This window comes from Caretta caretta, chromosome 17, assembly GCF_965140235.1.
Source record: "Caretta caretta isolate rCarCar2 chromosome 17, rCarCar1.hap1, whole genome shotgun sequence".
Lineage (NCBI taxonomy): Eukaryota > Metazoa > Chordata > Testudines > Cheloniidae > Caretta > Caretta caretta.
This window is the reverse complement of record NC_134222.1, coordinates 7,684,545-7,701,268: the sequence shown is the minus strand read 5'-3', so window position 1 is coordinate 7,701,268 and position 16,724 is coordinate 7,684,545. Positions and strand designations below refer to the sequence as shown.

The 16,724-nt window shown below is 41.8% G+C and overlaps 1 long non-coding RNA gene across 1 annotated transcript in view; it reads right to left on the bottom strand.

Annotated features, from left to right (window-relative positions):
• LOC125623946 (uncharacterized) overlaps positions 1-16,724 on the bottom strand; it is a 118,881-nt gene that overhangs the window by 32,578 nt on the left and 69,579 nt on the right. Inside the window, exons 4-5 of the long non-coding RNA XR_012665367.1 lie at positions 10,929-11,001; positions 9,023-9,087 (exon numbers count right to left, since the gene is read on the bottom strand). This is a non-coding gene — a long non-coding RNA (uncharacterized LOC125623946). The remainder of the gene's footprint in view (positions 1-9,022; positions 9,088-10,928; positions 11,002-16,724) is intronic.

Sequence of the window (16,724 nt, the reverse complement as noted above, 5' to 3'; positions counted from 1 at the left end):
CCTTTACCTCATTTTATGGGGGTGAAAAAACGCGGAGAGGTGAATGACTTGCCCCCATGAATCCTGCGGCCTCAGCCTGGGGAATAGAACCAAGGTGTCCTGACTGATTTCAAGATGGCAAGTAAAAGAAATGAATGGCCCTGTGACCCTCATGATGCATAGAGATGCCCGAAAAGCTTTTTATAAATGAAATGGGGGAGGACAGGCTGCTGGGTTTAATTTTATAAATATCATGTCTTAACTTCGTTTTTGGTGGAAGTCTTCATGGAGGACTAGGGAAGAGGCTCTCTCAGCAGCTTGATTTTGAATTGACAGGGGGCTTTGGGCAAAGAGCCCTTGTCCCCTAGGCGTTTGTCAGAGATTTGAATTAGGTGATGTTAACAAACAAACAAAAAATCAAACCAAACAGAACCCAAAGAGATTAAAACAAATACAATCCCTTCCCCCCTCAACTACTCAACTTTGTATCCTGTCATAATCCCAGTACTTCATCGGTCCTCCAGCAAAACCAGGTCAGTCAAGAAACTTGAAATTTGTAGTAAATATTTTTTTTCAGACCTTCTTGATGTATTATAAGGAGGATAAGAAACCACACATTTCTCCCACTTTCTAGGTTATCACAAGGCCATCCTTACTCACTTTTTGGCTTGTACTAGACCTCTGATTTGGAAGTGATTACCTGCAGTCCTCAGATTATTTAAAGGATTGAAAGCTGGCAGGAAGATTGGCGCACCCCCCCGCCCCACCACATACTCACATTCTCTCACCCCTTAACCGGCCAACAGGATTAGTTCATAGAAAGCTCATTCTCTCAATACCACAAGCAGCTCCACTTTGTGACCGTATCTTTGTTTATCACACTAGTTGGCAGAGAATTAGACGCAGTAAATCCCATGGACAGGACTCCCTTCCAGAAGTACAGCCGTGCCAATGGCACCCTGTGCTCACCCAGTCCTCTTTTTTCAAAAATCACTCCTGTGCACACTGATCTCACAACCAGCAAACCCTTCGTACCTCTTCCCATTCCCCCTTCTCTTCTTACAGTGGAGTGGATTTGGCTAATAAGAACCAGCTGTTTTTTTCCACTCTGAAAGCTGTGAGAAACTGATGACAACCTGTTTGACCTCTGACCTCTGAACTTGACCTCCTGCTAATACCTTCAGCTGCTGATTGTCATGGGTGGCTGGCGGAGCCCTTTGTCTTTTGCTGTTTTGGAGTCCAGACAGATAAATGATTTCTATTTGTCCTTTGGCGCAATGGAAGAGCTGATCGATATTATCCACGAATGATGTCAAGGATTTGTCGCCACAGCTTATGAATGACAAAACACTACCCAAAAAAACACCTTTTGGGGCAAAAGATTGAAAGCTGGAAAGGTTTATTGATTTTTGCTTTCTTAAATAGCAGCTCAAGCCACAAAAGAGAAAAGGGAAAGCTTTGTGTGCTAAAATGCAGCAAAAAGCTTCCTCAAGAACAACGATTAGATCAGCTATTGCATTTAAGTACTGTGAGCCTTGCCACAGCCAACTGCTCAGTTTTGTCTGCTAAGCTCACTACAATTTCCCTCCATTTTTCTTTATTTCAACAGCGTTTGTATAGGGAAACGCCAACCTCCAGAATAAAACATACTTTTCTTCCTTGCTCTCTCTTTGGCCACAGATCAATGGGGACAAGGCCGCATGTCTTGGATTTGAGCAGGTGGGTTGGAGTCTTTTGAGGGGAACTGAAATGCTTTTCAGACACTGAAAGTGATAGGGATCATTGCCTAGTGGTTAGAGCCCAGGTCCAAGAAAGCGGAACAATGGAGTCCATTTGTGGCTCTGCTAGTGACTGTGCAAGCACAAGCAAATCACTTTACCTTTGCTCCTAGTTTCCCCATTGATAAAATAGAGATAGCATGTACCCACCTCAGAGCAGTGCTGTGCTTTGAGATCTTCCGTTCTTACAAGTGCAAAGTGTTCCTTATTATGAGACCAAGTCACAAACAGAACACATTCTACTGAGATAAAAATTACAAATATACACACTTATCTACAGGGCAGTCAACGCAACTATCAGTTCCTCCTTTACACGTCTGCCAGCAGCCATTCTAGGTTTCTCCTGAAAGAAATTACGACAACCCTAACCTCTCAAGCAGTTTAAGGCATTCAGTGAATGCAGCTTCTTGCTCAAGGGGCTAGGGAATTGATCAGCTAATGCAGGAGAAGCATAGAACCTTGAACTCTGATCTCAGCAAGTGAAGCTGCAGAGTAATACACACGCTTTTCTTTCTGAGCCCTTTCGACCCTGTGGACTCGTAGCTGGGTAGAGAGGAAAAGATTTTGGGGTACTTCCACAGTCTGGGATGTAACCTCACAGCCAGTTTTTACTGGTGAATTTATTTGAGCTAAGGATGAGGTAAAACTACAAACAGCATTCCAGACTGGCTGTTTGCAGTTAAGTAAAGCTGTGATGCTGATGACAATGGAAATAGAAAGCCTGTGTTGGGAAGGCAAATTCAATACTTTCAGCCATAGTACTAGACATGTACAACCCTGACTTCAACAGGAATTTAGGTGGATCATCTTTGCCAGAAGTTAAAGGTGATTGTCTGGCCTCACAGACCTAATACAATGCGGTCAGCATTTATGATGCACAGAATTCTCACGGATTGTCATAAACAAATTCATCGGGGTGCTGAAGCCAAAAGATTCAGAGGACTCATAATACATGGGATGCAGGTGGGAAGACCTCATATACTGTAGCACTTTCACGTAGCACTTTCATTCATTGCTCTCAAAGGCTAAATACCATTAGCTCCAATTCACAGATGGGAAAACAAAGGTGCAGAGAAGTTAAGTGACTTTCCCAAGGTGAATCAATGACTGTGTGTGGAACAGAACCCAGGTCTCTTGACTCCCTGACTCCCCAGTACATACTCTAGATGGTGGGAGACACTGACTCACTTTTCAGTGAGCAGCCGTGTTAGTCTGTATTTGCAAAAAGAAAAGGAGTACTTGTGGCACCTTAGAGATTAACCAATTTATTTGAGCATAAGCTTTCGTGAGTTACAGCTCACTTCAGCTCATGAAAGCTTATGCTCAAATAAATTGGTTAGTCTCTAAGGTGCAACAAGTATTCCTTTTCTTTTGACTCACTTTTGTATTGAGTCCTCTAAGCAAGTCCCCTAACTGACATCTTGATTTAACTGCAAACACAAAATAGGTGAGGATTAGTGGCTTAGAAATGCTGAGTTAAGTTAACGCACTGTTGCATTTTATTAATGAATGCACAGTACTGCAGGTACTTCTAACTGGTTAAGAATAGCTCTGGTTGAAAATGTTTGTGTTTTCAAAATTTAAAATTATATTTTTTGCCGACATTTTTATTTTTGTTCCCAAAAATGTTATTTTTTTTGACCAGCATATAAAGTGCTTGACATTTTTCAAAAACTGAATATTTCTATTAAAAAAAGTCTGTTTTTTTTGGGGAGGGGGGGAGTTTTTTGTGTATTTTTTTTCATTTTTCAACCAGTTCTAGTTAATAATTCACAAGTGGAATGGATGAGAGGCCATGAAACAAGATTAGCATTTTAAACAATGAAAGGTGTTCAAAGGTAGTGAATATAGATTATATATTTTAAAAATATATATAATTGGTGTATTGGTTTTTACTCATCCCCCCCCCCCAAAAAAAAACAAACAAACAAAAAAAAAACAGAAAATGTCATTGGGGAAACAGTGATCATGAAATTTATCTCCTGGGAGAAAGTTGATCTTCTTGCAACACAATCAGGAACCCCCCCTATTGTTCTGTGAGCTACAATGGAACAGCCTTAGCAAGTAGCAAACAATGCTTTTCCCTGACACAGACCCACTATTTAACTTTTTAAGTTCAGGAATTGTATTGAAATGTAAAGGAAACTGCACAGCTTCCACATTAAATCTCAAAGCAATTACAGAGGCAGATAGGTAAGTGTCGTTATCCTGATTTTATAAATGGGGAAACTGAAGCACAGAAAGAGAGACATTAAGGGGCTTGATCCTGCAAAGAGATGAACACATTCTTTGAAATCAATGGAACTATGCCAGCATTTGAAGTTAAGCATGTGCTTAAGTGCGTGGCTGGATTGGGCCCAGAGTCACCAGCACTTTTCAGGATCAAGTCCAAGGTGACTTGACCAGGATCAGAGAGAGCCAGGAATAGAATCCAGTTTTCAATACACTGTCCTCCATGCACTAACCATTAGCGCATGCTGCCTTCCTGTGTATGTCCTGATCCGATTGGTGTGCATCACTCACAGAACATGGGGAAATCTTGAAGGTGTCTGGTCTCACGGAGGCCATAACATCATTTTTTTCGCCTACACTAACAATACATCAAGAAAAAATGGCATATTTCTCCTTCACTTTTTCTCTAACATGGTGTGTCATCCACAGTTTCTCTCCTGAATGATTTGTTTACATTCAGTCCTTCATGCTGGAAATATTAGTTTGTTGTGTGGAAGGACCAGTCCAACCAGAAACACTTTTGCCTGTTGGGGTTCAAACAGATCTTTTGTTCTGGCTTCACTGTTTTTCTAGGCTGTGTCCCCCTTGACTCTCATTTTGGAATAAACCCAAAACAACCAAGCAAAACCTGGATGAAACCAGAAAGTTTCCCATGGTTCCCACCTCAATCCTAGGCTTGCTTGAAGGTTGGTGAACCTTGCCCAGGTTTCAGGTTTGTGACAAATGCCACCACCAGGTCAAAGGTTTTGTTACAAACGTTTAATGCATCTGTCCAAGCAAGTAGATCCTTCTGGCTTCAAAGATCAGAGCACAGTGGACTGAGATAGGGGTTGTCCTTAGACACTTGCTGACCCCAGAGGGCAGGGAAATATAGCAAAGATCATGTGCTGTGGAGCTCAACCTTCCCAAATATTTGGAGGTATTTCTGCAAAATAGATAGAATATAGGAAAAGTACGGAGTCTAGGGTACACCTGGGCTGCAAAACTCAGATCTTGACGTGCCTGAAGCTCAGGAGAGTTTGGGTCCAGGTCTTGGTTTGGCTCTGTAAACTGAGTTTGGTGCACAAAATTCAGATCAGAACCATAATTTCCCTGAAGTCTACGAGTGTTTTGACCCTGGATTAAGGGCCCCATCGTTAATTGGTGCAAACAATCTAGTTTCTATGCTCTCTCCATTTATTTCTCTGTCCTTTGAGCTTTTTTGATCCTTGAAGTGTGTCCCACATGCTGTTCCAAAGGAAGTTTCCCAGACAATGTATTGTGTGTGTTCTATACATGATACTCACCTCTTCATTTGTAATCCTTGGACTGTCTGACAGCTTGTTTCTCCGAGTTTTCAGGGTTCATAAGTGTATTATTCATTACCAAAAAAATCTGTACTTCTAGACAATACAATAAATTAAAATTCACATTCATTTAAACAACTGATTATTGACAGTGGGTGCCTCCAGTTTTGGATCTCCAATTTGACACACATTAAAAAAAGACCCTGGTTGTCAGAGGGCTTGTGCTCTGAGAAATAGGCCCCTTTAAAATATTGCTGACCAGAACCCCCAAAATAGAGTCACCCAGAATTTCTACTCATTTCTGAAAACCTTGACCTGAGCCTCATTGCAAGTTATATTTTACATTCCACTTGCAGTGGTGGAAATGCTTTTAAGAAAGTTTTCAGAGTAGCAGCCGTGTTAGTCTGTATTCGCAAAAAGAAAAGGAGTACTTGTGGCACCTTAGAGACTAACAAATTTATTTGAGCATAAGCATTCATGAACTACAGCATGCATCCGATGAAGTGAGCTGTAGCTCATGAAAGCTTATGCTCAAACAAATTTGTTAGTCTCTAAGGTGCCACAAGTACTCTTTTCTTTTTAAGAAAGTGTTTTCTAAGAAATAAAAATGTCTCCAAAAGTAGGGATTAGACATAATCCAGTTCCTTTATCAACTAAAGATGCCATCATGGCCTCTGAAACCTAATGGAAGAAATTCCTTCACTGTTTTCCATCTTACAATTATATCACATAACACATTCTGCTAGAAGGTTGGCCAGCATCCGACGACACCAGTACCACAATATAATGAAAAATGTAAGGGGCTTGACATCCCTTGCCACCTGTTTAAGATTCCACATAATCTGGCTAGAGAGGGATTAATTCTTACATTTGATTTTCCATCTGCATTGCATCAAAGGTAACCCCTGTCAATCCTGAGACATAACCCATTTGTAAGAGCAGGAAATATCCTACTCCACTGCAGATTTTGCTGTGACAAATGTAATGCTTTCTTTAGGGTTCTGTTTGTTTAATTAAATTTTACGCACGGATAAAATGTTTTGTGAAATTTCCACTGTGGGGTGTTGTAATTAAAACTGGTGAACTTGATACAGACAGGCAACAATTGTAAAGCTGTCTTTGTCTGAGATATGAATACCAGCAGCAATGTTTAGTTCTACAGCCACAATTTTCTTTTAGAATTCCAAAAGCTTCCCAAATTAGGTGCAATTGAGAGCAATTTTGATCTGTTTTGGGTGGAAAACACAATTGTTTAGAAGTATGATTGGCTAAATTACTAGGAGCCTCGGTATTAAGAAAACAACCTTCAGTTTTTGCTTCCACATGCAGGAGCAAATATGGTTCTTCAAATGTATCTAATCTTTCATTTGCTAATGATCCAATCATTTGACACATTGCAACAATAAATGCCTTGGTGGTGGTATTATCGAGGAAAGACTCCAGTATGGCATTTCATCAGACTGGCTAACCAATACAATATATTATACCCTCAAAAACAAAGAAGAATAAACAAAACATCCCCAAGATACATTATTGCCTGGCCATTCTGTGTAAGGAACAGACGGATGTTAAGGAGAAGGCGCTATGGACGCTGATTCAGGAAACTAAGTGCTTTCTTGAATTGGGTCATCATTTGGGTGTTTTGTTGAATTGGGTTGTTAAGAGTTTTTCCAAATTTCCTCTCTCTCTCTCTCTCTCTCTCTCTCTCTCATATTTCTCTATGTAAATAATAACACTCTCAGAACTGAATGAAACCCTGTGGTTTTGGTCCCCAGGAGTGTGTGAACATTTTCTTTGATTCTGATCCACACCGTCCTGCCCACCCACATCCTGTGGCCTGGTCTACACTTAAAACTTAGGCTGACATAGCTACAGTGCATAGGGGTGTGAAAAATCCAACCCCTGAGTGCTGTAGCTGTGTTGACCTAACCCCTGGCATAGAAATTGCTAGGTTGATGACAGAATGCTTCCACTGACCTTGTTACTGCTGCTCAGGGTTGTGTTGTTCCTACAGTGATGAAAAAAACCCTTCCATTGCTGTAGGCCATGTCTATGCTACCAGGGTATGCTGGCATTGCTACAGCACCATAGCTATGCCAGATACTCCCCGTAATGTAGACATGGCCCAAGTCTCTCCAAGCTATACATCTGATGAATGGAAGGGAAGGGTTTTCAAAAGTATTTAGCGTTGTCCCATTTACACCAATAGTCAGAATCCCATGGGAGAAGAGTGAAGGCCACAACTGAGTGTTTTTGAAAAGTCCCACCCCACAAATGTCCAAGAATATTTTGGACTGAACTGCTGAGCTTCACTGGGCTTTGCATCAAAAGTAAGCGAAGCCCCAGATTTTTTGGGAATGCAAAACCATTTCCTTATTTTACTGCTAGCCTTTACCTCCATAAATTGACAAAATCCAACCCTGGTTCTGAGCACACCGAGTCTATTGAGGGTTCAAAACTCAGATCCTGATTTTGTAACTCGGGCCTAACTCTAACTGAAAGATTTTTTCCCCCTCTGAATCTCAGTGTGAATCCCTGAAGCGGCCAATGTACATTCAGGTTAGCGAAAAGACAAGAAACTCTTCAGTGCTCTTGGTCTCTGATTTGGAGTTGGTGACTCACTCCAAAACCAGGTGAGTTTCACTTGGATAATTCTGGCAATCTTTCAAGCATTTTTTTCCCCTGCTCAGCCTCCGCCACTTTACAACATAGATTATGCAGGAAGACATGAGGGACAGTTAGTTTCTAATTTGCAGTGCTGGGTTGAGGGGATTTTTCTTTTTAAGCATTGACCTATTTCTCAGTCAGCTTGTCTGTGTAAGTTAGAACCCAGCCATGGCAGAAAACAGTCCAATGTGTGCGAGCAGAAGGGCGACTCACCACCTGTCTGAGCTGTCAAGTTATGTGGGAAGGCATATCAATTAACTTCTGCTATTATCTCATCATACTTCACAACTGACAAAACATTAACCCCCTTTCAAGCATAATCCTATTGGAAAATCAACATCATTCATTTCATCAGCAACATTACCATCGCCCCCTCGTTTCTGGTGAGGGTGGGGAAGAAAAGGAGGGAAGGTATTTACCCTTCCCCGATCCCTTCTTATTTAGTCTATACACTTTAAAGTCCAAAAGCTATGTGCAGTCAAAGAGTTTCACTCTATAGACAGCAGGTATTTGGGTTAAATTCCCATGAGCCTACTGTGTTCCCTTGTAGCTTAAAAAGCTGGGACACTGGCCAGGAAAAAGGACCTTCCGTGACCTGCTCTTAACCCCTGAGGAAAGTTACACAAACTCTTTCACGCTTGGCTGGGATTGCTGTGTAGGAGTTGGCCAAAACAATACTTTCCCTTGTGTTTGCCTACCTTATTAAATATCAATTAATATTTATGGAAGTTTATAAACAGTGCGGCTTTGGTTTCAAGGGTGCTTAGAAATCTGATCTCCCTTTCTCTCCCCCATCCTCACTTCAGCATTTGTCTGGCTCACTGCTGCATAGTTAAAAGCACTGGTCTTCATTTAAATTTAGAGGAGTTTATCTAAGCTCTGAGCCCAATTGCCCTGTGTAGCTATTTACACCTGGGCAAAGTGGCTGTAAAATGTTACTGAAACAGCTTTGTAGCAATTTTACACTCACTTGTCCCAGATTTTCCTCTTATGGGGGTTTCACACCAGTGTTTCTCCACTGACACCTACAGAGTCTACACTCTTGATATACACTAGTGAAAGTGAGGGCCTGAGTCTTACCTATTTGCACAGACTGTAAGGTCTTCGGGACAGGGGCTGTCATTTTCCATGTGTTTGTACAGCACCTAGCACAGTGGAGACCAGAACTGGGTGAGGCACGATCACAACATAAATGTTAAACAGCAGCAGCTATAAATGACTGCACAAGCACAGACATGTCCAGGCTCACTTATTGGGTAAGACACTCACTCATTAACTAACTCATGTTATCTCACTCTCACACACACTCCTAAGCTTATCTTCCTCATTTTGAGTAAAATACATAGAGATTTAAAATATTTTTACTCAGGCGCTGAAAAAAGACAACAATACATCCGGGGCCTCAGGCACAGGGCTTAGAGCTCGGCAAGCCGCTTTCCAAGCTTGGGTACTGTGGTAACCATGGAGACTACAGGCCCGCGTTCTACGCACACGCAAGAGGAGGCGACGTGAGGTTGTGGAGGTTGTGGGTGTGAATACTTGACGGTCAAAAAAATATGAGTGGGCCCAGCAAATGAGCAGGACTTGATCAAAAGTTTGCGGGTTTTGCAAATTACAGTTGAAAATGTAAACCACACTGGACAAATTCAGGTCCTCAGAGATCCCCAGCCATCCAGGTTTTTGTTCAAACCAGCAAAGGATTGTTTTTATTAAAATCCACTGGTTTGCATTGCATATAGAATTCTCACGTGTCCTTGACTTTAGTATGAATTAGGACATTTAAGTGTTTCATATACAATATTAAGCAGTGTACATTTTAAAACAAACTATTAAGCGTAGATTGGATTAAAAACCCTGGACTCTTGGATGTCACCAAGGACCAAAGATGACAGTCCCTGACTCGAGAGAGCCCCAGGTGGCCACCTAGTGTTGAAACAGCAGATCCCATTGGAGTGCTCTCCTCTTGTTTACATCAGTGTAAAAATCTGGAATAATCCCATTGAAATTAAGTGATATATACCCATGTACACTTGGTGCAAGATCAGAATCAGGTCCAATTTACTTACACCGAGTAATCCACATTCACTGTAAGTCCCTTCACCATTTTATATTGATGCAGGGCTTTGTTTTAAATGATGCTTAATTTGAAGGATTTTTCTGTATTCTGCCTTCCTAGGAAGATGCTTTCTAAAAGTCCCCTGCCGATTAATTGTTACTGGGCTGCTGCCAAATGGGGGAAGTTTTACATGTAAAACAACAACAACAAAAAACATCTCTCCCTCACTCCACACTTGCCTATGCCTTTTATATTTGGTACTTCAGTCTATTTTGCAAACATATGGCCTGTCATTCAAGCCAGAGTGCACCATCCTGCTGTCAATATTGTCCTCCCCATCACAAAGATTAACATCAGAGGCTAGAAAGGCTGAGGCTGGGTTTTTCTCAGCCTTCACCCAAGTACCACAAGGCTTCTTGCCATGCAGCAAACAGACTCCCTGCAACAACCGAATGCTACTGAGAAATTACTTGGGCTTTCGTTCCTCTGCTGATTTCCATTGGATAAATCAACCCAGCACAAGGTTTTCACAGTCCCTTTTATGCTTACTCTTTATTATTTGTAGCATCTTGGGATGCTTGGAGTTTAATAATATTAAAACACAGTGAGTTTTTGCCTGTCCAGGGCTCATCCCTCATATAAAACCAAGTACTATGGTATTCTGCACTAATACTCCTAAACCCTACCACGAAATCAATGAAATCGCAGTGTTTGGGGGCAATGAGTGTATCATATTGCAGGGTTTGAGGTGTTTTGTTGTTGTTGTTTAACAATCATGAAAAACACTGCAGTTACATATACATACACGTCCATGTATAGGGATGGGAAGCAGTGTGAGCCAATGAGAAATGGACTGGAAGGCAGGAGAACTAGTTTATATTCTCAGCTCTGCCACTGACCAGTTGTGTGACTTTAGATGAGTCATTTTACCTGTCTGTGCTTCAGTTTCCTCCCTTGTGAGCTGGGGATAATATCTATCTTCCTTTGTAAATCACATTGATATCTGTGAATGAAGAGAAGTAGATACTGTTTATATTATTATTATTGACTAAGCTCTTCTGCAATAAGAAATTTTTTCCAGGGTCTGATGGTATATATTAAAACGCATTGCCTGATATATACACAGCCCCTTTGCCAGTCACCACTTGTTTAAGACTAAATCTCTGTAGCAAAGGTGAGCTGGAAAAGGAATGTGGTATCTTATCCAAAGCTTTTGGTGAAGCTGGTTATTTGTTTTCTTAATGCTGCACTCAGACAGTGGGCAAGCTGTACCGGGGAGCAGATACTGTAAGGAAAGCAGCAGCGGGCTTTCCAGCTTATCTGCGGCTGCTATCAAGGTGCCATCTGAAGCTGATTATGTAAGAGTGTCAGGTTTAATGCATCAAACTCCTGTTCTTGGCCCAGCAGACCTTGCAATCTGAGAATTTAAGAAGAGAGGGGTTTAGGGCTGGATTCCTTTCTGGGCTTCTAAAAATAAACTTCTGCAAACCCAAAGTTAAAAAGCAACATTCATTAGAGAGTCACATTAGGAACAAACTGCAACATTATTGCAAACAGATGAGCTGCAGATGATACAGTTAGAAACATCCACTAAAAAAACAACAACAAAAAGTTAATCCTCATCTGAAATTATTTTCTACTCATTTGTCACCCATCCCAGACCAAAACCTATGGCAACATAAAGGAGAAAAGCAACTCTGATACTTTTATAGCTCCAATCAATAACTGTCCTCCATTCCCTTATTTTTTACCTCCAAAATCGTTTTAGGAAAGGCTATGTTCATTTCATCTTTATTTATTACTTAATTGGTAGAGAACTCTGGAGACAGGACAGCCTACTTTGCAAGAAAGATCAGGTGCCAGAAGCACTGGGCACAGCTACAAATCAGCATGCAAACTAGCTTCAATCACAACATAAAGGCTCTCCAATACATGTATTATTTGTTCATGTTACTTAACTCAGTTTCACATATACTTTTTAACAGAGCATTTGTGTATAGGAGATGTCACAGGAAGGGGAAAGAGCAGACTTCACAATGTGAGAAACAGTAAAAGATGCATCCGATGAAGTGAGCTGTAGCTCACGAAAGCTTATGCTCCAATAAATTTGTTAGTCTCTAAGGTGCCACAAGTCCTCCTGTTCTTTTTGCGAATACAGACTAACACGGCTGCTACTCTGAAACCTAAAAGATCCATGTGGCTGCAATGTGTGTGTGTGTGTGTGTGTGTGTGCGTGTGAGAGAGAGAGAAGAACATGCCTATTTCAAACAATAGTCCACCATAATTTTTTATCTAGTTAATAAATTACATGAACAATTCCATTTTAAACTACATATAGACTTGTTCCCACATTCTCCTCCTAAATTTCTGAGGTCATTAAGATGATTTTGTTCACTGTAGCACTGGTGAAGGGGGCTGGGTTGACCGAACTCTTATCTAGCTACACAAAAAGTCAGGCATAGGGAGAAGCCGCACAAGATTCCTACAGACTGAGCTATTAACTGAGCTACTGGGCCTGAAGGGATCAGGATGAAGGTAATTTGCTCTCCTGTCCATTCAGTCTTTAGCCTCTCTGACAGGGATTGCCAAGAGGCTGCCATTTTGGAATCCCACCCATGGCCACTGCTAACGCTTTAAACAAAATGTTGGCAGTCAAAACTGCGCTTTCAGTACAAATAATGGTTTTAAACCAGCTGAGTGCATTCACCCCTCAGACGGTGGAGAGCCCATTGAAGTCAAGGGGGAATCTTTCCAAAGGACTTTGGATCAGAGAGTATGAATGGTGACAGGGCAGAATTTCATGGGCCCTAACGTAAGCTACAGGCCTGCCATACTTCAGAAGGGCAGTTGTTGCCCCACTTATAGGACTTGCTCTTTCTCTCACCTACACCAGTGTAAATAAGGAGTAACATCAGTGAAATCATTAGGATTGCTTTGATGTAAAACCAGTTTAAGTAAGAAGAGAATCAGGCCTTCACATCTGCATAATTTCACACAGCTGCTGTTTTGCTGACACTTAGCACTTGGATCACCTGTATTGTCAGAGATTTACCATTGTTTAGTAAAAAGAAAAGGAGTACTTGTGGCACCTTAGAGACTAACCAATTTATTTGAGCATGAGCTTTCGTGAGCTACAGCTCACTTCATCGGATGTTTACCGTGGAAACTGCAGCAGACTTTATATACACACAGAGAATATGAAACAATACCTCCTCCCACCCCACTGTCCTGCTGGTAATAGCTAGTATAGCTGGTAAAAGCTATTACCAGCAGGACAGTGGGGTGGGAGGAGGTATTGTTTCATATTCTCTGTGTGTATATAAAGTCTGCTGCAGTTTCCACGGTAAACATCCGATGAAGTGAGCTGTAGCTCACGAAAGCTCATGCTCAAATAAATTGGTTAGTCTCTAAGGTGCCACAAGTACTCCTTTTCTTTTTGCGAATACAGACTAACACGGCTGTTCCTCTGAAACCTGTCATTGTTTAGTAGCATCCTCTCAATACCCCTATTCCTCATATGTGGAAACAGAGGCAAAGAAATGAAATAATTTACCCGCACCGCAGTGGGATTTAGAGCACGGATTAAAACTGTGGTGTTTACAGACTTGTAGGCCTGTGCTCAGATCATTAGACAATGTCTCTCTCTAATGATCACTTAAAGGAACTGGTACACACAAACAACATTGAAATTGTCCTTAATCCTTCAATGGTAAGAAGGACATCAAGACCTACATTAGTTCTGGGATAAAATTATCCACTCAAGTAAACCCATCAAAAATCAAACGTGAAGTTTGTTAACTTTTTCTTTTTTGCAATAAGTTTTGTTTGGTGCCTTGAGATTTTTTTAAAAACTGTATTTCTCCAGTTCCAACGACAAAAGGATTCTGTGGTTTCTATTCTTCGTCCCTGGGTAGGAAGACAGGTAATAGATCAATCAGATAACTGGCATTAAGATGTCACTTTAACAATAGCTTGTTCTGAATGGAGAAAATAATTAAGACCCAGATGAAAGGTCTGGGCTGAGAAATTAGTATGAGTCTCCATGTCATGGGCAGGATGATGGCAGAATGATGACATGATACTGTCATGTGAAGGGCATCTAAGAGCAGGGAGGAATTGGCTAATGAAGTGGTAACACGTTCCCACAAACAATTACCCATCTCCTATTCTACACATGGACAGGGAATCAAAAGGGGTATGGTTGCAGTCAAACTCAATAACAACAAGTATCACGGAGGGATATTTAACTGTCAGCAAACTTAAGATTGTTCATCTGTAGGTGCATTTCTTTAATGGATAGTTTTGTTGTCCAAAAATATTTACAACCTCTGCCGGCAGCGATGCTGTTACCCCACAGCCCAGGGCTTGTTACAGAATAAAATTACTTGCCTTAACCAAGCATACTGTAAATTTTCAAGAGCCAGTGGAAATTAAGTCCTGCTGTGAGTTGTGTTTGATTTATAACAACACAAAGCCAACTGTTTTGTCTGAGTTGTCTTTACAATAGAACCTGTCATTTTACCACAACCTGTTATGAGAAGAGACGGTAGGATGTTAGCCTCATGTTAGCATTCAGCGGGACCAGTCTTATAGTTTCTGGGGTCCCTACATAGCTAGAAGGCAGATCTACCAGACATTCACCAGACCTTCTGCTATGAGGGGACAGGATGCTAGTCAATATTTGAGCTGAAAGTCAGCAGGGACCCTCTGCCTCTGAAGTACTTACAATTGTAGGCCCTGATCCTTCAAAGAGTTATGCACATGCTTAATTTTACTCCTGGAGAATGGTGCTATTGACTTCAAATAGGACTACTCGTGGAGATTTAAGCATGTGCATAAGTCTTTGTGGGATCAGGCCCTTATATTATTCATAACAAGTAGATCTGCCTGCTCTAGACACCAGCCAGCTACATTCCCCCCCGTCCTCCCCACTGGATGAAAACCTAAGAAATTCCATCTAGGACAGTGGGGAAACTCAGCAGTTTGTGCAAACATGTTCTTCTGATTTGATCTGCCTGTGTTCACATGTGCCATACAAGTTCATTTTTCAAAGCAAAATTCAGCTCATCCTTGTTTGGAAGAGACCACAAAGAAACAAAAGGCCAGATCCTTAGCTGGTGTAAGTTGACTTCAATGGAACTACGCTGACCAGTGGAGGATCTGGCCTGACATGGCATTTCAATGGGGTTCTCCTGCAAATAGGCTCTGATTCCTACTTCTGAGATGGAATCTTTCCAAATCCGCAGCAGAGCGGTGGATTATTTATCCCCTGTAAACTATTGTGCATAATCATGTAGACTAATATCTGAATCACTCACCACAAATTAAAGAGATTTCCCTTTTTATTTCTCGGAGGGTGGCAATTTATATTATGAAACATTAGCCATAGTTTAGTGGTCACTAATGCTGCGCTGGGCATCACAACATGGGGAATAGATGGCCAGCCCTCTGTGGAGAAAGAGGTGGTTAGGGACTATTTAGAAAAGCTGGATGTGCACAAGTCCATGGGGCCGGATGAGTTGCATCCGAGAGTGCTAAAGGAATTGGCGGCTGCGATTGCAGAGCCATTGGCCATTATCTTTGAAAACTCGTGGCGAACGGGTGAAGTCCCGGATGACTGGAAAAAAGCTAATGTAGTGCCAATCTTTAAAAAAGGGAAGAAGGAGGATCCTGGGAACTACAGGCCAGTCAGCCTCACCTCAGTCCCCGGAAAAATCATGGAGCAGGTCCTCAAAGAATCAATCCTGAAGCACTTACATGAGAGGAATCATAGAATCATAGAATCATAGAATATAAGGGTTGGAAGGGACCCCAGAAGGTCATCTAGTCCAACCCCCTGCTCGAAGCAGGACCAATTCCCAGTTAAATCATCCCAGCCAGGGCTTTGTCAAGCCTGACCTTAAAAACCTCTAAGGAAGGAGATTCTACCACCTCCCTAGGTAACGCATTCCAGTGTTTCACCACCCTCTTAGTGAAAAAGTTTTTCCTAATATCCAATCTAAACCTCCCCCACTGCAGCTTGAGACCATTACTCCTCGTTCTGTCATCTGATACCATTGAGAACAGTCTAGAGCCATCCTCTTTGGAACCCCCTTTCAGGTAGTTGAAAGCAGCTATCAAATCCCCCCTCATTCTTCTCTTCTGCAGGCTAAACAATCCCAGCTCCCTCAGCCTCTCCTCATAACTCATGTGTTCCAGACCCCTAATCATTTTTGTTGCCCTTCGCTGGACTCTCTCCAATTTATCCACATCCTTCTTGTAGTGTGGGGCCCAAAACTGGACAAAGTACTCCAGATGAGGCCTCACTAATGTCGAATAGAGGGGAACGATCACGTCCCTCGATCTGCTCGCTATGCCCCTACTTATACATCCCAAAATGCCATTGGCCTTCTTGGCAACAAGGGCACACTGCTGACTCATATCCAGCTTCTCGTCCACTGTCACCCCTAGGTCCTTTTCCACAGAACTGCTGCCTAGCCATTTGGTCCCTAGTCTGTAGCGGTGCATTGGGTTCTTCCGTCCTAAGTGCAGGACCCTGCACTTATCCTTATTGAACCTCATCAGATTTCTTTTGGCCCAATCCTCCAATTTGTCTAGGTCCTTCTGTATCCTATCCCTCCCCTCCAGCGTATCTACCACTCCTCCCAGTTTAGTATCATCCGCAAATTTGCTGAGAGTGCAATCCACACCATCCTCCAGATCATTTATGAAGATATTGAACAAAAC